Source organism: Bombus vancouverensis, chromosome 18 (assembly GCF_051014615.1).
Source record: "Bombus vancouverensis nearcticus chromosome 18, iyBomVanc1_principal, whole genome shotgun sequence".
In the NCBI taxonomy this organism is placed as follows: Eukaryota; Metazoa; Arthropoda; class Insecta; order Hymenoptera; family Apidae; genus Bombus; species Bombus vancouverensis.
The window spans coordinates 4,189,243-4,212,915 of record NC_134928.1 but is presented as its reverse complement, the minus strand read 5'-3'; the positions used below and the strand labels follow the sequence as shown (position 1 = coordinate 4,212,915).

The following is a 23,673-nucleotide window of genomic DNA, read 5'->3' as shown; positions in this document are numbered from 1 at the left end:
TGTCTTGGGAGCGCGTCTTGCGCGGGCTCGTGCCTCGTCATAGGACTCCGCCACCGCTTTCATTAAAAATTCCCCAAGGCCTTCGGTGAATAGCGCTTTCAGCTTGCACGATGCAGACGCGACCGATAAATAAATTACGAGAGAGAACGAACTCGCGTTTTCCAACCTTTCACCGACTAGTGGCATTAACAAATGCCACGTTCTCCCGATGGATTTCCACCCCTTTCCAACACATACATACGCGCGCCAAAGAAAATGAAATGGTCCATTTGGAATCTTTTGTTCTTTTAGAATAGAAAGGCTGAAATGTTTAAAAAGATCGAACAACCTGCAGCTCTTTTATTATTGAAAATTCCCTTTGATTTAGTTATAACTATGGTTATCGTGGCGAGTAATGCCAGTAGAATATGAATGTTTTATATTAGACATGTAAGGTCATACAAGGTCCTTCTTGCTTGAGAATTTCTTGCAGAGTTTTTTTTTTTAGATATTAACACTAAAACTACCGGCATTTGAGACGTAGCTATCTCTACCAAAACCAGCCAAAATGACTGGTCTTTAAAAAATACATAGTAGTAGAATATTTTTATATTTATTGATTTATTATTATCTTACAAAAGGAACTCCATGTTCTGAGATCATAAAAACTATATAATAACAACTATAATAATAACAATAAGTACAATAATGAAAAATATTTAGTATCAAAATCTTTGGTAACAAGAATACTAAAATAAATTTCCATTGGTAAATATAAGAAGTATAATATAATAATATAAGCGTAATAGAATAAATAAAATACAAATATAACTTAAAGCAGGTATTACAGTGGCTAGAAAAAATATTGCTATATTTACCGCAGCATTTACGTACTAATTAATTAAGTTTCATTTATTAGTATTACTTTAACGTGAATATAAAAATTTGACATCGCGAAAATGAAATGTAGATTAAACATTTTCTTATTATTCATGAACGTATCTGCAAATAATTTTTATAGCCAGTGTGTGTTGCAACCTAATAACAGTACACATTGAATACCTGTAATAAACACGTGTAGCAAATTGCATTTCTTTTTTTCTTCCTGTCTCCATTAGGCTCTTTCCTTTCATTCGTCCATTTCAAAAAAAAAAAGGTTCAATTTCATCCATCGAAAGAACGAACGTAACATCTCCGCTACCTACCAATTTATCAAATCTGTAAAGCATGGCGTGTAACACACGATATTAAACGTTTCCGCAAGTTCATGCCACGGAAAGCCAGCAGCAGGAAGACATTAACGACATTCATTTAATACCGGATGTCCTTGGAAAAAATCCATTAAAGCTACACGTTCGAAAAAGAATTACGGGGTAAAATGTACGAGAACGTTGAAAAAAAAAAAAAAAAGAAAGAAAACCACCGTTATATGAAATATTGCTCTTTATTTTAACGGGGCAACCAGAACAGAGAGAATATTTTTTAATGCGTTGCGCGCAGACGAAATGGTGGCGCTGTTAGCCCGTCAAACTGTATCGTTCCTATTCCGACTCGTTCGTTACACGAAATTTATTCAGAACGGAAATTCCATTAGCAAACACTGCCAACAGTGGAATCCTATCTTTTTTCTCCGACATTTTTTTTTTTGCTTTTTTTCTCTCGATTCACTCGCGGTTCTCCACCGCGGTTCGATTATGAATCAGCTTGTCATGCAGTTTGCACGAGGCGCAATATTTGCCCACGGGTATGTTGATTCGAGCGCGCTGTTGAAAAGTGTCTGTGTCCGCCTTATTTGAGTAATTTGTCGATGTTTGTTAACCGTGAACGCACGCAGGCAAATTAAGAGTTTCGATGGAGCTGCAGCGTTTTTACAATTAATTTGAAATATCGCGTTTGTTAAGACATTTAATTGCAGAATAAACAAGGCCGATGTTGAATTTTATATTTTTTATCGCGGCACGTGCTCTCGCATCACGTCTTCACTTTTATGCTGCGTCATTAATTTTTCTAGCCATGTTCGAAAATATGTCAATTTTAGGAGAAAGGAAAATTATTTTAATCGTCGACGGTTTATGATATCTCCGTGTAATTAGCATGTATGGAAAGTCGATTAGTCGGAACTAATCAGTTGCTTTCCCTAATCCATTCGATTGCGGAGATTTCGAAAAATTCATATTTTTTTTTTATTATTCAATTTGTACTTTGCAATTTGTCCAGCTGGACATTTGGTAAATAAACTCATATTTTACGAACACTGCTGTAGAAAGAGATCGTAACGACTATTTTATGCTACTTTGACTACTTCGTATTTTTCTGCACATTTAAATTTCCCATAAGTGCGTAAACATTCGAAGTCTGCTAATTGCGAGTTCTAGCAATGGAATCGAGAAATTTACAGAAAATCGAAATTTATAATATGAAAGAGAATAAATTCAAACGACATGGTACATAACCTTCAAATCAATGAACGTACAGTGATCTGTGATCCTAATCGAATATCGCCATGTAAAATATAATTCAATATAAACTGCTCTTTCTCTTATTCGAATTTGTTAGCGACTCTTATTACGATTATTAATGACCAGGATAATGACTAATTGTTTAATTAATCAGATTAATTAATGGCCCATTATTACAATTAACCAAAAATCAAGATCGCAAGCTAATGTAGTGTTTGTTGATTTAATGCAAACTATTGCTAATACCATCTAATGACAAAATCCGCAATCATTTAATTGCCAAACTTTATGTTCATAAATAACATAGTTTTCGTCGATATAATTTGCAATCAGTTTTTCCTTTGACCACGTAGTCGATACTATTCGCGTCCATCTTGGAATTACGACACGGAATTCGCTGTTTAATCTTCCTTCACGAACGCGCATTCATCAACGTTTTTTCTTGCCAAAAGATAAACATGTTGCCAATATTTGACCTTTGTCTTCTACTTTTTCTTTTCTTCTTTTTAATACACGAGGTTGAAGAGGCTGTTTTTCAGCTGCGCAAACAACAACATCGAGACGAAAGTATAAATAAAGGGAAGCCGTTAAATCCATAAACTGTTGTACGAGAGAAGCGAAGAATTTTGTATTTTTAACATTCCAGTATTTTCCTTCGCACGATACACGAGACATGCAGATTCCTCGATTTTATTCAATTTTTTCCCACTCTAACTGCCAACTGTAGATACGATATGTTACTAACGTTATACTGCATTATCGAACGTCGTAAATATCAATCGTGTGCGCGGCCACTAAATTTATAATAATAAGCGTTATGGAGAGCGGAATTGTAGCCGGCGATCAGCCACATTGTCAATGTTTCACCGTTTCCATCCACCGTTTATCGCTCTCCCTAATCTCTGCCAGTTTCAAACCGAGTTTCCTATATGAAATTAATCTTTTCTTAGTTGACATCTCAAAGTGAAACATGAAAGCCTCTTACAAATGATCAAAAAGCACTTCCCGGAACAAATCTACCACTTACTCAAATCATACCTAAGCAACAGAATTTTTGTAGTAAAAATTTATTTTACATCCTTTAGGATGTATATTCTGAAGTAAGAGACATCAAGGTAGGGATACCGCAAGGAAGTGTCTTAGGACCAATATTATACACATTATACATGGCCGACATACCTACATCTACCAACAGCAAAATACTGACATTCGCGGACGACACGGCTGTACTAGTCAGGCACACTAATGCAGAAACAGCAGCCACATTACTACAAGAGCACATCAGAAGAATAGAAAAATGGCTACAAGATAAACAAATAAAAGCAAACCCCAGTAAATGCAACCATACTACATTTACATTAAGAAAATGGAAACCACCACATATCCAATTGAATGGCACGCACATAACACAAACGAGGCAAGTTAAATATCTAGCACACCACTTAGACACACAACTAACATGGAAGCAACATACTAAATCAATTATAGACAAAATACGGATAAAAAGAAGACAAAGAACTAGTCGAAATTCTAAACTCAGCATAGAAAATAAACTAAAAATATACAAAATATATAAAACCAATTTGGACGTACGGAATGCCACTATGGGGGACAGCAGCCATGAGCCACATAAATAAACTAGAGTCGCTACAATCGAAGATACTGAGAACAATAGTGAACGCCCTCTGGTATGTCAGAAACGAGGATATACGTAAAGACTTGAAAATACCAACGGTGAAAGAAGAAATCGGCAGGTACGTAAAAAAAATACAAGGAAAGAACGGCAACACAGCCAAACCAGCTGGCTAATGAAGCGAGCAAAACTGATAGAAAGAAGGCTAAAAAGAAAACACCCCACTGACCTCACTGAAGAAATAAAATAGTCAAACTCGAAGATGGTATCCCGCTGGGGGTAGCCATTCACGTGTTATTTAGCAATTAAGTTAGAAAAAATTACCAAATGTCCAGACTGGACAAATTGTAAAGTACTAAGATGATATCGGGTGTCGTGCGTTAAATAATCACTCGGTGTTTAGGTCAACAATATATTTATTAACAAGTGTCTTCTTTTGATCGCGTCGCATATCGCTGTCGGTTTCGCTAGTCAATCTCGCTGCGCGGTTACAACTCGACTTCATCGCTCCCTGGTTCAAAGTTAACTGTCGATCGGATTCGATTCTTTTCTGTTTGTCGCCCCTCCATATCCCCACTATCCACGCGTTTGTTAGGCGTGCGTGGCAACGGTGGTGGACCTTCTCGAATATTCAGCGGAAGAACCGTTGGGATATTGATAGTTCATTAGGCACTTCGCTTTGGCGATATGCATTGTTGCCAAGTGCCGCGACAGTACAAATGAAATAATAATTTCGTATTCTATGAGCCTTTTCTATTCCAGTGGTTTATATTTGTCTTTCTTTTTTGTTCCAGGTGAGTACACTACGATACCGATTTAATTGACCTGTAATTTGGTGAGTATTTGTCAAGTTGTTTGAAAATGTTTGCACGGCAAAAGTAGGCCATAATTAATGAAATGTATAATTATATCGTGCAAACCATAAATAAATAACATTCATGCAGAAATGATTGAGACTAACGAATCAGAAGGAAATTATTTGCTTATCGTGACGATAATTGTTAACATAAAATTTTTATGGAAATTACTACGCCGTTCGTCTTATTTTCATAGACTTATTACCATCAGATTTGTATTTGGTTTTGATTAATGCGAGATATTATAGAAAGTATAAGTTTGCATACGATGGAAAAATTTAAAGCAGCAAGCAAATATTTCGCGTTGAAATTCTAACAATTCTAACGAGAGAGAGAGAGAGAGAGAGAGGAATTAAAAAGTGCTTTGAAGTTTGGAAGTGTCATAGATCAACTCAGTGAATTAAAAAGCTATAGAAAAGTGATAATATTGAAAACATTGTTTCTTAAATTTACCTCAAAATTTTCTACTATTTTCTTATCTTCTTGGCATAAGTAAATTTATAGAAGTAATTTGTTTCTTATTAAATTGAACCTGAAGCTTTTGTTTCTGCATATTACCAGCTACTCGAAGCGTACACTTGCATGGTTAAAATTGTGCGTAAAGAGAATTCTAGTTATTGGGTTGGCAACTAAGTGATCGCAGGTTTTGTCAATACCACCTAAGGATTTTGTCATTATCTGCCATATTGCGAGAAGTATCACGTTGCCAAACAAAATCTTATTGCGTGACGATGAGCGATGTATTGGGTTGGCAATTAAGTGATTACAGATTTTGTCAATACCACCTGATGACAAAATCCGCAATCATCTAGTTGCCAACCCAATAATTAACACTTTACTGACCGCTAGCGGTTCAGTAGCATACGCACGTCCGACCGGCAGCTCTGTTTCGGTTTAGACTCTCCAATATCATTCTTTTCGTTCATCGCGAACGGTAAGTTTTTCAAGTTGGTATAAAACTGTGGCAGCTTACAAAGCAACGCAACTGACGCAACTGAACGAGATACCTTAGTACTAAATAACAAATTACTGTTCAAATTAGAAGAAAGATTGTCGGTGATAAAAAGCCTATTAATAGGCTATCGGTCGGTAAGCGTAGGCGACAAAAAGCCGATGAATTAGCTATCGGTCGGTAAAGTGTTAACGTGGGGGACGTGTATACTCGTGCAAACGAGTACAAAACGAGCGATTAAGAGGAAGTTCGATGTGAATCGTTCGTACGTTAAAAACAGGGAAACGAAGGAAATACGGCAAGTAGTGGCTATTGTTAAACAGCATTGTTAATATTACTGCTGCCTTTTGTCCCGTAGAAAATTTCTATTTTATCGATGCAATGAAGTAGCAAGCAGCTAGTTGGTGAAAATGTGTAGTCTAATGGCTAACGAAGAAATAATCGAATGCTCTTGATTTTGATCGTTCGTTAAACCGAAATGAATTACACTGTAGGATTCATATAGAGTTGTATTTAAAACGTATTTGTTTAGAAAACGAATTCAGATAAATTCAACTGAGAAGAATGAAATGTTTCTATTGGGTAGGCAACTAAGTGATTGCGGATTTTGTCATTAGGTGGTATTGACAAAATCCGCAATCACTTAGTTGCCAACCCAATATTAGATGTCTCTGTTCCACGACGACGATGATCACAAATATTTGATCGAAGTTTCCAATTAGTAGGCTTTTAATTAGTAGACTACGTCAATTATTTCCTCGACACGACGATTCCATCGAATCTGCTCGATCGTTTCGCGAAAGTTCCTATCATACAATCCTGCAATTTCGTTGGATTTTTCTCGTTGTTGCACGAACGTAATTGTGAAAATAAGGTTAGCCATCAACAAGGATCGGAAGATCGGCAAGCGAGATGTTGTTACTGGAACAGCGTCGCTTGGCAATTCGCCATTCGAAGGATGAATGGCGACAATTAAGGGACACGCAATGATGTTGCTACCCTGTTGCGATTAACCGTGCAGCTGTGCTTAACGAAATTGTTAATTGCTAATTAAAGCAAGATCGAACTCACGCTGTTAAATATGCAGAATGCCCTGTGTTCGCGTGACGAGAAAGCCTCTCGGTTAATAATTTTCGACGTAATACTATGTTAATGAGTTGAAGCATCACCCCCAAGTTAGTTACGAGGAAATTTGTGCGACGAAACACGTAGTTATTGCTTTTCGCTTTCATTACTCCATACACGTAGCAGCAGCTTTAATCTCTTGTTGATATTGAATTATAGAAACAGCTGGAATTTACGTGGAAATCTTTCGAGTGCACATTTGCCAACACCTGATACGACTTCATTAAAACCGCTGAATACCCAAGCATTTTCGTAATTTCCATTTTAGGTGGCGCGAGCCATCCATGCGTTCACGTGTAATCCTATTATATATCGGCAACTAAGTGATTGCGGATTTTGACAATACATATAATGACAAAGTCCGCAATCACTTAGTTGCCAACCCATATAATATTGTACATGATACATATCGTACCTGGTACATGGTACATGCCACATAGTACATTCCACATGCTACATGCTACATGCTACATGCTATATGCTACATGCTACATGCTACATGGTACACGGTACACTGTACATGATACATGCTACATGGTACACGGTACACTGTACATGATACATGGCACATGGTACATGGTACACGATACATGGTACACGGTACATGGTACATGGTACATGGTACATGGTACACTGTACATGATACATGGTACATGGTACATGGTATACGGTACATGGTACTTGGTATACGGTACATGGTACATGGTACATGCTACATAGTACATGATACATGATGCATGGTACATGGTACATGGTACACGGTACACTCTACACGGTGCATGGTACACGGTACACTGTACACGGTACACTGTACACGGTACATGGTACACAGTACATGGTACACAATACATGGTACACAGTACATGGTACACGATACATGGTACACGGTATATTGTACATGATATATGGTACATGGTACATGGAGTTTCGTTCCATACAAAATAACCCCGACACGATGTAAATGTAAAGTTGAACGCATGTCACCGCTATCAATCATCGATTTAATTGTTTTATAATTCTATATAATTAAAAAACGTACTTCCTTATCAATAATACTGATCTTAACTTTCATCCAAGCTTGCCTGAGAAAAATTCGGTATCGACATTCGACAGTTCGATTCTTCGACCAATCAAGCGATGTCTATAGCTAAACGTAGCTTGTATATCATCGACGAGAAAATCCTTATCCGATGATGAAACGCTCTGTTCATGATGCAATATGTTCGTAGCGAGAAACAAGAATGGAGAAACGAGTACCGGTAGACGATCGAGTTATCAGGAAAAGTAATGAACACGGTTTCAATAGCAGACTTATCGACGTGGTGCAGTCACGTCCAGCGAATTCGACTAATTTTTTTCACCCTCTTTCTCTCTGTGTACCTAACGATCGAACGCAAAGGAACAAAAAGAGACGAGAGAACGACAGAAACAAAGAAAAAAAGAGAGATAGAACAGCGAGCAATTAGTTGGTTCGCTAGACTAGTTGTGATTAATTGTGGGCGTTAGGTGGCGTTTTCAAGCAGCGACGACTCGCTCGGTCTGCGACTGGTGCATCAAGCCGCAAGCCCGCGAACGCCGATTAATCGCCGTAATCCGAAATGATCGTGGCAATTTGACGAGGAAAGATATGGTTGGAAACGCGGCGTAATTTATTCCTCGTGTCGGCTTCTCACCGACTGAAATCAAAAACGCTGCCCCGTGAATTAGTCCAAGTCCCGTCACCCCATCGATTCCTCAGCCTCACAATCAACTTCTTTCGCAAATTTCCTCGTTTTCAAGCGTTTCCTCCAACCTGTTTTTAATTACCGATTTTTTCCAACATTTAACGAGCTGCTTTGGAAGATTTATAGGCGTTTGAAAAAGTCAGGATTGAAGATGTTTTTTCGGTGAAACTGCTTGATCGAATTGCATTAATTTTCAGCTGTCAGAGTGATAGGTTCCGGATTTTCTTTTGCTCTTGAAAATTGTCGGATATGCGCAGCAGTTTTTCTCAAAATTAACGCTCATTTTTACTGACACAGAAATACGTATATGCCTTCTTCATTGTAATAATTTATTATTAGGTTGTCCGGAAAGTGTCTTTCTTTCGCAAACGTGTTTTTCACGACAGTGCACCTTCATACACACGAGAAACCATGTTTGTGAAATGTTACGATGTTTATCTCAACAAAACAAAATCGATCGTACGTAATTTGACAAATGAATATAAAACAAAGAACGTTGTGCTTCTATTATTTCCTCATAAAACGAAAAAAACTTTTCGGACAACCTAATATTATGTATTATAGGTTAGCAACTAAGTGATTGCGGGTTTTGTCATTATCACCTAATGACAAAGTCCGCAATCACTTAGTTGCCAACACAATATTACGTATTGTGTTTGCATTTTCTTTGGGAGCCGTTTCCGTGGCTACGAGATCGCGTCAAAGGGACACTGATCGAGGGATTCTGATCGAATTGTATAACCGTTTGAGTCGCAAGCAGCGCGATGGCGCTGTTTACATTTTCTGTGGAGAAGTGCCAGTACATTTGAACGATACGAACGACTGTATTTTCTATTTCATTGTTACCTTGTCAATAATTTTTATTGAAGAAAACTTGAAATATTTATAAACTAATGGTACGCATATATAATAATATAAACGTATTTCATACAAATAACAAATATGATTTGGCATTTTCCGATCTTGCTTTTTCAAACATTCCAACGACTCAAGCGGATAATTATAATTTTATTTATTTAATAATGAATTTGTAGCGGCACTCGACAGCAAAACTTTCCGACGATTTCTGTACCGTGTCTTGTACACAAAGACTTTATACTCGACCGGACGACGGTAGAGGTGTGGTTAGCGTCTTTGGTTGCGAACCTATCAGACCAGGTTCGAATCCCGACACTCGTAATTCGGTTTTTTCTCCACGATTTCTAAACGAGAAAAAGGCAACTCGGATGAAAGACAAAAAGATCCTTCTTATACAGTAGCAGCACACTATCAGGACCTATCCAACCTCAAATTGTTTTATATCAACATACTACTTCAAATCAATATACTAGCGCGAATACATTCAATTCTATTTTCACAAGGTGAACAGCTTAGAAAAAAAGCGCGGGAAGGAATCAGCAATCAGCTGTCGTCTCGTTCACTTGATTACTGTACCGGAATATCAATATAGCAATCTATTCGGCGTATCTAACTCTCGTACGTTCGGCACGATATTTACTTTCGTTTCACGATCGCGTGAAACTTCTGCTTGAAAATGAGCAGCTGATATTCAAAACTTCAACGGCACACACCAGTTTTTCCTGTGAACGTGTTACGTTTTAACACGTCCAATAATAAGGTTTCTGAAGTTAAACACCGTGAAAACGGGATTTTAAGTGTAATATGGTATTTCGGTAGACAAATGGGTGCATTTGTCATAGGCGAAAAATTCCTGCAAGAGAAAATGTTTCCGACCACTTTCGTGCAAGGTAATTAAAACTCAGCTCTTTAAATATTCGCGCACAAACAAGCGATAAATCGAGCTACCTTGCAGACGTTTTAAGAGGCCGTTTATTGCTTTAACGCGTTTCATTATCATCATGCTTCAATGTGGTGATGAGAAGATTTGAAATAGTTTGGCAATCTTCTTGTTCATGCAAAATTTAATAATTGGATTGATTTTTGATTAAAGAATTTTCTCATTTTTTCGCGCAATTCTAAGCAGGCCTTTTAAATTGTTGATTTATAGAAGACGTTTATTGCTAAATAATAAAAGGTGGATGGCTACCCCCAGCGGGATACCATCTTCCAGTTTGTCTATTTTATTTCTTCAGTGGGGTGTTTTCTGGTCGATTATTTAAGTAACTTATTTAACTTATTTAAGTAATTATACAAAGTGTACGTAGTTTTACACACTAGCCTTGCATAAATGAAAGTCTTTAATTTAATGTCATTGTACGTGAAACAACCACATACAATCAATGAAGATTCAGAAAATAAATAGTCGATATTAATGACTGCAGATAAATGAACAATAACATTTATAAATAAAGTTTACGATGCTGCCACATATTCTTTCTTTTAATTTGAATCTAGTAGAATATTTAATCTCAGTCGTGGCAACAAGTAAACAATTAAATCAATAGACATTTTTTTATTGTAATTTTAAAAGTATCACAAAAATATAAATCTAAATCGACGCCTCTAAGAGATTAAACCTGAAAATATCACACGAAGAGAATTAAAGACGCTTACAAATTTCAATTAATAGAATGAGGTGTACTAAACTAATTTGTTAAAACAATTTGGTATTCATAGTGACAGGAAAGTGTCAAGATTACATCAGTAAAATTTGAAAATGATTCAATAATATAGACAGGAGTTACGATACATTTGTTAGAAACATTCATGATAAGTGTCTCACAAAAGTATTCGAACGCTGTAACACTGTTTATAATTTTCTATTTTCCTTTGCAGCGAATGCAAACATCATTGCTAGATGAAAATATTGGTACGTTCACTTGATGTTAGGATATCGCTTCGGTAACAGTAACGTAAAAGTGTGCATAACAGTATTTAAAATGAATACCAAAAAGTGTGAAACAAAAAAGTGTGAAAGAGAAATAATATCCGATTACACGAGGACGGCATATCATATAACGAGATTGTCGGAATTGTGAACAGAAGTTCACGATATATTATATCATAAACAAGTGAGAGAGTGAGGAAACACTTGCAAACAAAGCTCGATCAGGTCGACCAAAGAAATTGACTGGAAGAGAGGAGAAAGTTATCGTTCGCGAATTAAAAAAAAATCCTACTGCATCCGCTCCGCGACTCGCAAGTATGGTAGCTGATATGTTTCATGAAGAAGTTCACCCGGAATTATGTCGACGAATCTGACGAAACAATGATTTCCAAGGCAGAGTACTGCGAAACAAGCCATACATTAATGCGGTAAATCATAAAAAAAGATTGACTTTTAAATATTTTTAAATATTTTAAAAAATAACCTTAAAGAAAGTGCCCGTAGATTAGGATTATTGGAAGATTTCCACTTCCAACAAGATAATGATCCTAAGCATACTGCTAGAATTGCGAAAGAATGAATCGTATATAACACACCACGCATGCTAATTACTCCACCGCAAAGTCCAAACATAAATCCGATTGAAAATTTATGGGCTGAAATCGGGAAAAGATGAAATAAATTTCAGATAATCTCGAAGCAAGTGTTGAAAGATAAAATATAGAAATATGGAACTCCGTTGAGTGTAGTTTTACAAAATCATTGGTTTACAGTATGGAACGTCGATTGAGACACACTATCGCTGCTAAAGGTGGTGCAACAAAATATTAATATTAAATAATTTAATAATATATGTAGCGTTCAAATACTTTTGTCAGTCACTTACAATGCGTGTTTCTAATAAATGTATCATAACTCCTACCTACGTTGTTGAATCCTTTTCAAATTTTACTGACGTAACCTCAAAACTTCCATCTTCCTATTGACATCTGCTTGTCTAAGCAAATTATTCAATGTACATTATTTCGCCCATTCGAGTTTGCATATGTAAGCGAATACTTTCGTCAGCCACTTGGTATATTTACAAGCTCTCAGCTGAATATCCGTACCGATTTCTCTGTCGCGACCAGTTATATTCTCTCTGGCTGTAGATGTGTTTTCGCGTAAAACGTCCCAAGTTCAGCTAGCGGCCATGTTTAAACGACTGGGACTGCCCGAGCAATTGTTTACGAGGGTGCGACCGGAGAGCGCGCTGATCGTTCGAGCGGACAATAAACATCGGACGCGATACGAAACAGAAGTCGAAGGCGTGCCGATAGATGACGTTTCCTGGTCGAAACAATAGCACTGTTTCGCGGAAGGCTGTCCATCGTGAGATTAGCGGAAAGAGGGTGTCGTTGTAACCGATCGCTCGAGCGGAACGTTTCCTGAGATTTTCCACGGGAATCGTGGAAATTTTTGACGATTTTTAGATCAACTTTTCTAAATAATAATTGCTGTTGAGTATTTTAGAGTTGAAATTTCAGGTAGTTGTCGAACGACGAACAAGTATCACCACGGTCACAGCTTCTTCTGACGAGATCCACTGCTCGTCGACTCGAACAACCCTGGTATGTTTTCAAAAGGGGTTTTGCTTATTTCTTTGAAAACACAAAGGTAGCTGTCTTCATTCGCTCAAGCCTTCGTAGCATCGGTAACTCGGAGGAAATCCATTTAACCATTTCCTTTACGTTTGCAATTTGAAGGAAATGAATGGTAGAATAGGTTAGCTTCGTTTGAAAGCCCATTTCTCTTGTTGTCTCTCGTAGATTGTTTTCAGTAGTTTCTTAAAACGTTATTTCTCAGTCTGTAAATTGTATATACGAAGACAGTCACCTCTGTGCTTCGAACAAATAAACAAAACCTTTTTGAAAATGTATCAACGTTCGCATCTGCATATATATTGGGTTGGCAACTAAGTGATTGCGACTTTTGTCAATACCACCTAGTGACGAAGTCCGCAATCACTTAGTTGCCAACCCAACATTTTTCCATCATCCGTTTCTTCATCGCAGTTCTTTTTGTCTTCTAAAGTTGGTAATATTTGTGTATAATCGTCTAAGTATCTAGTGTACGATTAGAAAGTTGAATTTAGGTAAAATGACGCTGTGGGACCGACATATACGAAAGAACGTGTTACTTAGAATTTCGATATGAACGTTTCACTTCTGAAAATTCCGTGTAATTTCACAAAATTCGTATCCTGCTTCGATGGACTGTGTCAATCAAAAATATGTCTCCAATATGTATATATGTAAATTTAAAAACCCGAGGAAAGAAAAAAAAAGACCAGAATGGAAGAGATAATGGAATAATTTTGAACGACAAAGATGGTATCCAGAGAAGGAAGACGCGTCTCTTCCCCGAGCCATCGTTGGCTAGACACGTCCCATTATACAAACGTAGCTCTCTTTCCTTTATCGGCGGCCCATCTAAAATGGAAAAGTTTCCGCTATTTTTCCTCAACGGTCCGCCAGCCGCATCTAAAGTACTTGGACGACGAAGCTGGTGAATAAAAAATCAGTCGGACGATTTCATAGAAGATACGCGTTTAGTCGAAAACTTGGATGAAACGCGGATGATACGAATGCCAGTTTCTGGTCGTTCAGTCTATCGTAGAGTGCATTAGCAGATAATCGACGAACATCGCCGGCCAACGAGGAAAAAATGGTGCAGTTTTAGCGGAGAAACGCGGTGACAGATATTCGCGAAGCGACATAAAAATTCAATCCCCTCGATGAAGCGTTTCTGCTTGTTCCGTGGCTCGTTCTATTTCTACGCCTCGAAGCGACGAATATGGAATAGTCTGGCGAATTATGGATCGACGAGTATATATATGGAAATTTCGGCCGATAGGTGGAGATGCGTGTTTGACGAGGTAGTTTTGAAAATGCAGATGATTTATTAGAGAAGCACAGTGTATGTTCTCAGAGTAGCGAATGTATGAGTATCGATGGATAGTTTGAATTTTTCATCGAGTTTCATTTTTGAATAAACGACCAGAGGGATGAAAGGCCGACGACTGATTGATTTTTCTTTTTTATTCATTTGTTCGTCTGCCTTTGGCGTACAACACATTATTAGCACATGAAATATCAGTAAATGTCAGAATGGGACGAATGTATCGTCGGGTTGTATAAATCTTTCGACTAGTTTCACGTGGAAATAATAAATGGCGAAAGGGGTGAAAGAATCGATGAAATTTTGTTGTTTATTCATTTGCTCGGATAGCTTTAGCGTACAAAAGATCATTGATATATAAAATACCAATAGAACGTATTTGCGATTTGTAATCTATTCTCTGATACATTGTGCAATGTAACGCAAAATAACCTTCACGGAGATATTGAAACTGCTTGAACGAAAGAAAGAAAAAATACAATATTCACTTCATCCGATTAAATATGACATTCTAAAAGATTTTACAGAAAGTAAATTCCATTAATAACATAATTGAAAGTGAAACAGAGCCACGTACTAACCCAAATTTGTAGCCTTTTGAGCGCTGCGTTGTCCGACGTTAAGCGTGGGCCATGGACGGCCCACTCTTTACAGAAAAGCACACCGTGGGCTGCGTATTTTTTACGAAAGAGCGCAAGTTGAGCAGATTGAATTTTCATTGCAAAATATATTGATTGTAGCTAAAATAAATTATGTAGTGACCTGAAAAGCCTTAATAACCATTTATTTCATTAAACAATAATAACGTGAACAATATCAAAGTTTGAAATTATATCTTTTAATATGATAATAATGATAATAATGAAATTTAATAATTTTGTATTGTATTGTAAATCTGAAAGCAGGGTGGTTGGTAACTAGTGGTACAAGCGGTAAGGGGGTGATTCTACGCGAAAAAAGAAGTCGAAAATATAGAATAAAAATTTTTCGTTTGAGGCTTTGGTTTCGAGAAAATCGACTTTGAATTTTCGCTCGGTACGCGTGCGGTACGTTATAACGTACCTTACTGTAGATCGTTGTCTCGATGGAAAAATTAAAAAAAAAAAATTTTTTTATTCTACATTTTCGACTTCTTTTTTCGCGAAGAATCACCCCTTTCCACTTGTACCACCAGTTACCAACCACTCTGTATAAGTCAATGTTACATTCTTTGCATTCGTAACGCGAGTCAGTCCTGCGATTATGTTTAGTGCAAACGGCGCATCTTCGTCGTGAAGAATGTTTATTATTTTCTTTAGTTACGCAAGATGTAGGGAAATGTCTCTCCGTTAACCGAAATGGGAAATCGTCCGAACGAACTCTTCCTCCCTTAGCATGGTGGGTATTTTTGCAAAATATCTTTTATGAGAAGCAGATGAAAATTTTTAAATGTTCCAGTTTTATTATTAGCACTTTTGTCAAGAATATATGTATTATATATTGCGAGGTCTAAGAGGTGGAAAAAATATTTTTTATACCATTTTGTGTTTTTTCGTACGCAGCGAAGTGAACTCAAAATCATATCGATTTTACCAACTGCGCCCATCAAGGCATTGTAGTTTGCTACACACTTTGGTTTTCGCTTTGCTTTGTCAATTTGATAATTAACTTTTTTCTGTTTCAACGAAATCAGCAGAGTGTCAGATGGATAATACCCATACGTCTTTTTTATCACGCCACTTTAACGCCATTTTTAGTCTAAATTGAGTGGTTATATGAGAACGCATATACTCGTCCATAGCGCTCAAAGAGTTAGGCAAATACTCTGCATACAGCATATTTGGACACATATATTACATATTGTTGAGAATTGTGGGTATTGATCACCGAAATAAATATATAGCAACATTTATAATATACTTAGAATTGATGTCAAAATAGTTTCAAATTTATTTAATATGTGATTTACAAGATATTCGTGGATACACATTTGCACGCTTCTCAGCATTCTCTTTGTCTCGCCATCTTCTTTACCACACTACCAACGGAACAGTTGCATTCATCTGTTTTACGAGACGCTGCGCACGCACATACTGCCACACACTCATACTTATATATGTGTGTCACCATTAAAATTACACATATCTCAATACATATTAACACATTGCGTACGGGTCACGAGATATCTCGTTTTCATGTTTTTTCGACTGAATCGATGACTTAAGTAATCAGAGACAAATGTTTTTGTTACGTTAACAGGCTAATGAAGCCTTGCGCATTTTTCCGACTAATAATTAAGAAAACAAATGAATGTTGACATTTCCAGCATATAAAAACAATGAGTCTTTTATAGCCAGTACATCGGAAGATCTGTGTCGATCGTCTATCGTACCTTATAATGTATTTTATTGTTGTACATTTCATTATTTCAAAGTTTGTATTTTAATTTGTAAGGAAACAGCTTTTTAAAAATCATTTACATTTTCACTCTGTTATTGACAATTTATAACAAAAATTATTTTATGAAACAGGCCCTAATTCTATAAAAGTAGCAAAATGACACATAGATGTAAAGAAAATGAAAGTCAAAGTGAATTCTTATTTGATGATTTATCTGATACAGGATACTTCACTTACTACGAAAATGAATTCAGTGATAGCAGCAACATTCTTGAATTAAGCGATGCGATTAGACATAGAAGAAGACTGAGTAAAAAATATAATACCAAATGCAAATTAAAAATGTGCATATGTTAGTTGATATGGGTTTGAAGTTATTAATTAATCGATCCACGCAGATTCGATTTTCTCCAATATATTTTTCCGCCTCGTACAACACGTCTTAACACACAGAATACACTCGGTCAATTAACACATGGTCGACTTCTAAGACAAAAGAGCGTCGTTAGAAGTCGTACCAACTTAGCTTGCAGTAACTAGCGATCATGCCAACCTAACATTTCTTAACACCATATATGCATCCTATTGTTTACCAACAAGATGCTTCTGGAGAGCAGAGCGCCGTACGCAATGCGTTAATGTAATTAACCGTGGATTTAAAATGTTTAGCAGTGACTGTGCAACACTCCATCGGATACAAACGTACGATTTACCGAAGGGACGTGCGCGTAACATCGTTTCGTTTCAGCCATTCACGGCAGCCCATATTTCTTCTTAAACGAAACCTAAGCTGTCGCAATAAAAGAGAGACTCGCAGACCGCGTCACCGAGCAAAGGAAGAGATCTCGATACTCGGCACGTATGCCGCGTAGATTCAGCCCGTGTTTCTCGACTAGGGATATTTCTATCGTGACATATGACTACGGAGCAGAAATAAAGGGAAACCGTATCTTCGTTTCCGATGCGCCATCCTCGACAAGACGTGCGCGCTCTCCCGTCCCTGTGGAAAATGCATTTTCGTTGCTTCCATTTTTAAGGGGAATCCGACACCGACCGAGAAGAAGGTCACGCGATCGACGTATCAAAAGGCTAAGTCACTGACTCGCTCGTATATGGAACAGCTTCGAAAATAATTTTTGTCGCCGTTTTGCCTACGTAACGACCTATCTGCCGGATCTATGGACCCTGACGTAAATCACGGAAGATTCGTTGGGAATATTTGAATACATCTGCGTGGTAGGAGACACCAGCTCTTTTGTATTTTGCATTGCAACCTATACCGTGCGTGATTTAGTGGGCAGATGATCGTAAGAATGTTGGGAAGCTTCATGAAAGGGCACGACTTGGTACTTTTTCATCTTTTTTCGAAATTTCGAGCTAGTTTCCATTTTCCAGTTATTCAACAATTTTCGAACGTTTCTTAAAATGAAACACGAGTTCTTGGGTATTTTTTTCTTACAAATCTATGCAGAGACTGTTTGCGATCAGCGAGGCTACAGTTATATTTATTTATTAGAGTCATTCCCTGCTTTGTAATCGTTTTAATGCCAGGAGACTTGTCAGGGAAAGACAAAAGATCTATTGTCTGTTTTTTTAAGTATGCTTTTTGAGTCCATATGCTATTCATTATGCTTAGCACATTCTTTTGTTTTGTCAACATGTCCAAAGCACCTAACCTATATTTTTTCTTGTTGCTTGGACCTCCACTTTTAATTTAGTAAAAAAATTGTATCGATTATTTATTTAGTTTCGTTTTTATCCCAATTTAAAAATGGGAGAATTAGACGCCTATTTCAGACATATTTTATTGTATTATTTCCAAAAAGATAAGAACACAACAAGCTATGTGCCGTATATGGGAATGAAGCCTTGAAACAAAGGCAGTGTCAAAATTGGTTTGCCAAATTTCGTTCTGCTGATCTTTCACTGAAAAATGCTGGAAGATCTGGCCGTCCAATGGAAGTTGACGAGACCCATATCAAGGTCATTATCGATTCAGATCCTCATAGCACAACGCGTGTGATTGCAAAGAAGCTCAATGTATCGCGTACATGCATAAAAAAAAAATTAAAACAGCTTGGCTTTGTCAAGAAACTCGATTTATGGCTCCCTCATCAGCTGAAGGAAATTCATTTGACGTAACGCATTAGCATCTGCGATTCGCTTCTGAAACGCAACGAAATTGATCCATTTCTGAAACGACTGATTACTGGCGACCAAAAATGGATAGTTTATAACAACGTTAATCGGAAAAGATCATGGGTGATGCAAGATGAACCAGCCCAGACGACACCAAAATCTGAGATTCGCCAAAAAAGGATTATGCTGTCAGTTTGGTGGGATTATAAAGGAATTCTGTACTTTGAACTTTTACCAAGAAACCAAACGATTAATTCAAACGTGCACGTTCAACGACTCGCCAAACTGAGCGATGCAGTTCAAGAAAAGCGACCAGAATTGGTGAAACGTAAGAGTGTTGTTTTCCAGCATGATAATGCAAAGCCCCACAGATCTTTGTTCACTCGCCAAAAATTATTGGAACTAGGTTAGGATGTGTTGTCACATCCGCCATATAGCCCTGACCTTGTGCCTTCAGATCACCATTTATTTCGTTCTGTGCAGAATTCCTTAAATGGTAAAATTTTTAATGACGCTGATGATGTAAAGTCACATTTAATTGAGTTTTTTGCTGCCAAAAATCAGAAATTTTATGAACATGGAATTATGACACTGCCTGAAAGATGGCAAAAAGTGATCGACAAAAACGGACAATACCTAATTGAATAAAGTTATATTTTTAAGCAAAAATGTTGAATTTTCCTTCTTATTTAAAATACGCAATCACTTACCATAGTTGCAATCTTTGCAATCTTTTAAATATTGCAAGGTTTATCCATCCGTGTTATAGGATGTTTTGTTGTACGTTATATCTGCAAAACAAAGATTTCTTTTTTACCGGAAGATGGTTAGCTGCTCTATGTATCGCGTTGAAGACTGATTAATTAACGCGATAATGGAAGATATTACGCGCTGCCGTGAATTACGAAGCGGGAATATTGGTTGGCCGTGGCAGCGTTTGCCGCAAAGTCATCAAAGATTTACCACGAATCCGGCATCGGCCGTAAACTCCACCGCTGTTATTTCTTAGCTTACCGCTAGCCTGGCCGCAGCTACACCAGCGTGAATAACCTGCACGCTGAAATCGCTCGTTCGTTGTCGTTGCATCTAAACTATCTCTCAAATGAACGTAAATACGTCGAATATTGTTCCATATTTACGATCGTCCTCCGCTTCTTTAACCAGGTTAACGCATTCTATAGCGTACCAATATTATGTGATTTATCGTTCATACTCACAATTTGTCGTTACAGTGACCCACGTTCTCTATTCGTTATCAATTGTGCTCGATAATGGTTAGAAAATGACAAGAATTAGCATAAAGAAGAAGTAGTATATATTATTATTGCGTATCGATGGATGATAAACATTCATGAAATATTATTCGATTAATTAATTTGTATTATATGGTAAACATCTTGCTATAGGCATTTGTAGAAAATGTCTTGTAATATTAATTTAATACAATTAATTAATCTATGAAATTGTCTAATTCTATTAACGCTTTGTGGTCATATTGAGTTGGATATGATAGCTGCGCTATTCGGAATTAATTTCTATTGATCGGACAGTATAACGTAATATAATATCGTAGTATCGTGGACAAAAGACCCAAGAGATATCGGCCGAACTATAAACAATGTCGCGAGAAAGCCGAAGTGCCGATTGGCCCAACAATGTATCGTCGGTCCTTCGATCGAATAGTTTCGTGGAAAAGGCCTACGTGACCCTGGCCACGAGCGGTTGCGGAACGCGAGCGTGGTGGGGCTGAGACAAAAACAAGGGGTTGCTAAGGACAACGACGAATTAACAGTCAGTGTGAGTTGAGAAGCCAGAGAGTGTAAATCGAGAAGTCAGGGAGATAGTGTCGCTAGCGTTGTCGAGAGAGTGTGGTTCGCGTGAGAGAGAGCGTTGGATCGGTGGTGACGAGAGTTGTAAATTAACTATCTAGTTGTCTTAATTATAATACGTTATTGTGATTGGTTCACGTTAAACAACCATCGTTTCCCGTTTAACCATCTGTTTAATCCATTTGTTGTAAATAAACTAATTGTAGTAAAGATCCTACAATATAATATAATATAATATAATTTTGTATATAGTAACTAATTTGTAAAGTCTTATTTAGAATTCTATATGTTTTCGAAGCGTGTTTACGTAGGTAGCAGCTAAAAGTAGACATACGACCAAAGCAGTAGAAACCTTTCAGTCACAAAGAATTTGTAAAAATTATCTCTGTAATAGAATTCTAGAATACTCAGTTTCTAAAAATTTACAAATTCATTGTTATTATTAGTTGACAGTATTTTGTGCAAAAGACACCGGAAATATATTTTACAATATTTTCTTTCTATTTGTATAATCAAAATATTAAACGGATGGAACAGGTTAGCAGTAAGACCAGGCAAAATGAACCGTGTTAACTGGTTTCGAACACACGGCTAGAAATTCTGAAATGCGTAACATTTATTGCGAAATATCGTGGTCGAGCGAGAGGGAAAATTTCGAGGAAAAAGACAAAACGAAAGCAATTTACGAATAATTACCTAATTGCTTTACAAGTTAATTGCCATAATGCAGAAGTAATAACAATGGCAGCAACGGTTGGCATTCGTTATTATATGCAGTCGCGTTATTGATGATTAATGTATTTGCGTTTTCAGTTATTAATTGTTAACCGTAATTAAGTTTGGTACGTATGGTAATCGGGCGAATGCGGTTTAACGCGTTGATGTGGTTACGAGGAAACGAGAATCGAAAAACGTAAACGGATTGAATTTGCAACAAGCGTGCATATATCGAGAACATTTGTGTTTTAATCGTTTTAAATATTCGCAAAATGTTCTACCTTTTGTTGAAACTATTCTTACAACGATTCGTATTAAAAGAAGTATCCTTTTCCTTTACTTGTATTGTACATTTACTAAGAGAGATTTCTAACCTAGAATTCTAACTCAAATAGTTCTATTCTATAAATAGTTTAATAAGCGTAATTTTGTATATTTCAATTCTCTGCTCCAGGTGAAACGTTAGAGTTGCGAAAAGATAGCATACGTAGCCATTTTATTCTTAATCCTCAAAGTTTTGGTTGGCAATTAAGTGATTGTTATTAAAATATAAATAAAAGTTATATTTTTATTATTATATGAAAAAAATAAATTTCTTCTGAAAATATTACAATTATATTATTTATAAATTTAGTTATTAAAATATAAATTAAAATTCATATTTTTATTATTATATGAAAAAAATAAATTTCTTCTGATAATATTACAATTATATTATTTACAAATTTAGTTATTAAAATATAAATTAAAATTCATATTTTTATTATTATATGAAAAAAATAAATTTCATATGATAATATTATAATTATATTATTTACAAATTTAGTTATTAAAATATAAATTAAAATTCATATTTTTATTATTATATGAAAAAAATAAATTTCATATGATAATATTATAATTATATTATTTACAAATTTAGTTATTAAAATATAAATTAAAATTCATATTTTTATTATTATATGAAAAAAATAAATTTCTTCTGATAATATTACAATTATATTATTTACAAATTTAGTTATTAAAATATAAATTAAAATTCATATTTTTATTATTATATGAAAAAAATAAATTTCACATGATAATATTATAATTATATTATTTGTAAATTTAATTTTTAAATATATAGGAACGAATTTCCCGTGTGAAATTCAACTTTCGCCCTTGCTACCAAATCTATAGTGTTTAATTATATATTTAAAAATATATAAACGATTCTTTCACGCAACACTAATAATTCGTTTATTTCATTTTTACAAAATATGTCATGTTAAATGGTAATTTAATTAATTTGCCAATTGTAAGAATTTTTATTACAATATTAATTCTAATTGAAGGAACATTGAGCAAAGGAGCACCAAATATTCAATATATCTAACCTGTACACTCTGCGTAAGATTCTTTTCGAAACCAATAAGTAGCTGACCAAGACCTTCGGCCCGTTACAATTCACGGATTTCTAAGAGTGCGGACCTTGAGAACCGCTACAGTTAAAATACAAGCTGTCAGAGAGCGCGAAGAAAAGGCACGGTGGAAAATGAGCGAGAGAAGGCGTAGTAGAAAGGCATGGAAGAAGGGGCCAAGAAGCAGGCGATTCACGTTGGCCAGGGAAGGGAACTTCGTAGACTTCTCAGTCAGAGAAGCTCCGCGAGCCACGGCACACCTGGTCATCGACGCGTGAACGCGAATGTTGCGCGTGTTCCGTGTGTTGCGTTCGTCAGTGACCGGTAAAACGGTGAACAATCGAAGCAAAATCGCGTTTTCGAGGTGCAGTTTCCCTATTAACACGTTGACACGCGAATGTGATATATCTTTTTCCTACAATATACCGTAATATTTATAACCAAACTGTTGATTTTTATGCATTTGTAGAACAATTCGAAGATAGAAAAATGCATATAATAGAGAAAAATATATAAAACATTGGAAGTATAGTTGCTATTAGTAACATTTAACAAATTTTACGTAAATTTATATCTTGCAGAGTAGATAAATTAAAAATTAGAATCTCGGTAGAAAATTCTTTTATCTGTCGAGTATTATAAAGAGCTCTATACTTCCGACATTCTATATATTTTATCATATCTTCCTCGTTCTATGTAATTTTCAACTTTTAAACTTCCTAAAAATCTATTAATAAGTGAAACAATTC

The 23,673-nt window shown here is 36.2% G+C and overlaps 1 protein-coding gene across 8 annotated transcripts in view; it reads left to right on the top strand.

The window, feature by feature from the left end:
• Btk29A (tyrosine-protein kinase Btk29A) overlaps positions 1 to 23,673 on the top strand; it is a 341,971-nt gene that overhangs the window by 127,307 nt on the left and 190,991 nt on the right. For 2 of the 8 annotated variants that reach the window (XM_033341001.2, XM_076626303.1), the window contains exon 1: positions 23,156 to 23,288. The exons of 3 other annotated variants lie outside the window; for them this stretch is intronic. The gene's annotated coding sequence lies outside the window, so the exon portion shown is untranslated. Of the gene's footprint in view, positions 1 to 23,153; positions 23,352 to 23,673 lie in introns of those variants that run through there. 3 more of the 8 variants (XM_076626301.1, XM_076626304.1, XM_076626302.1) reach the window with 3 other exon arrangements.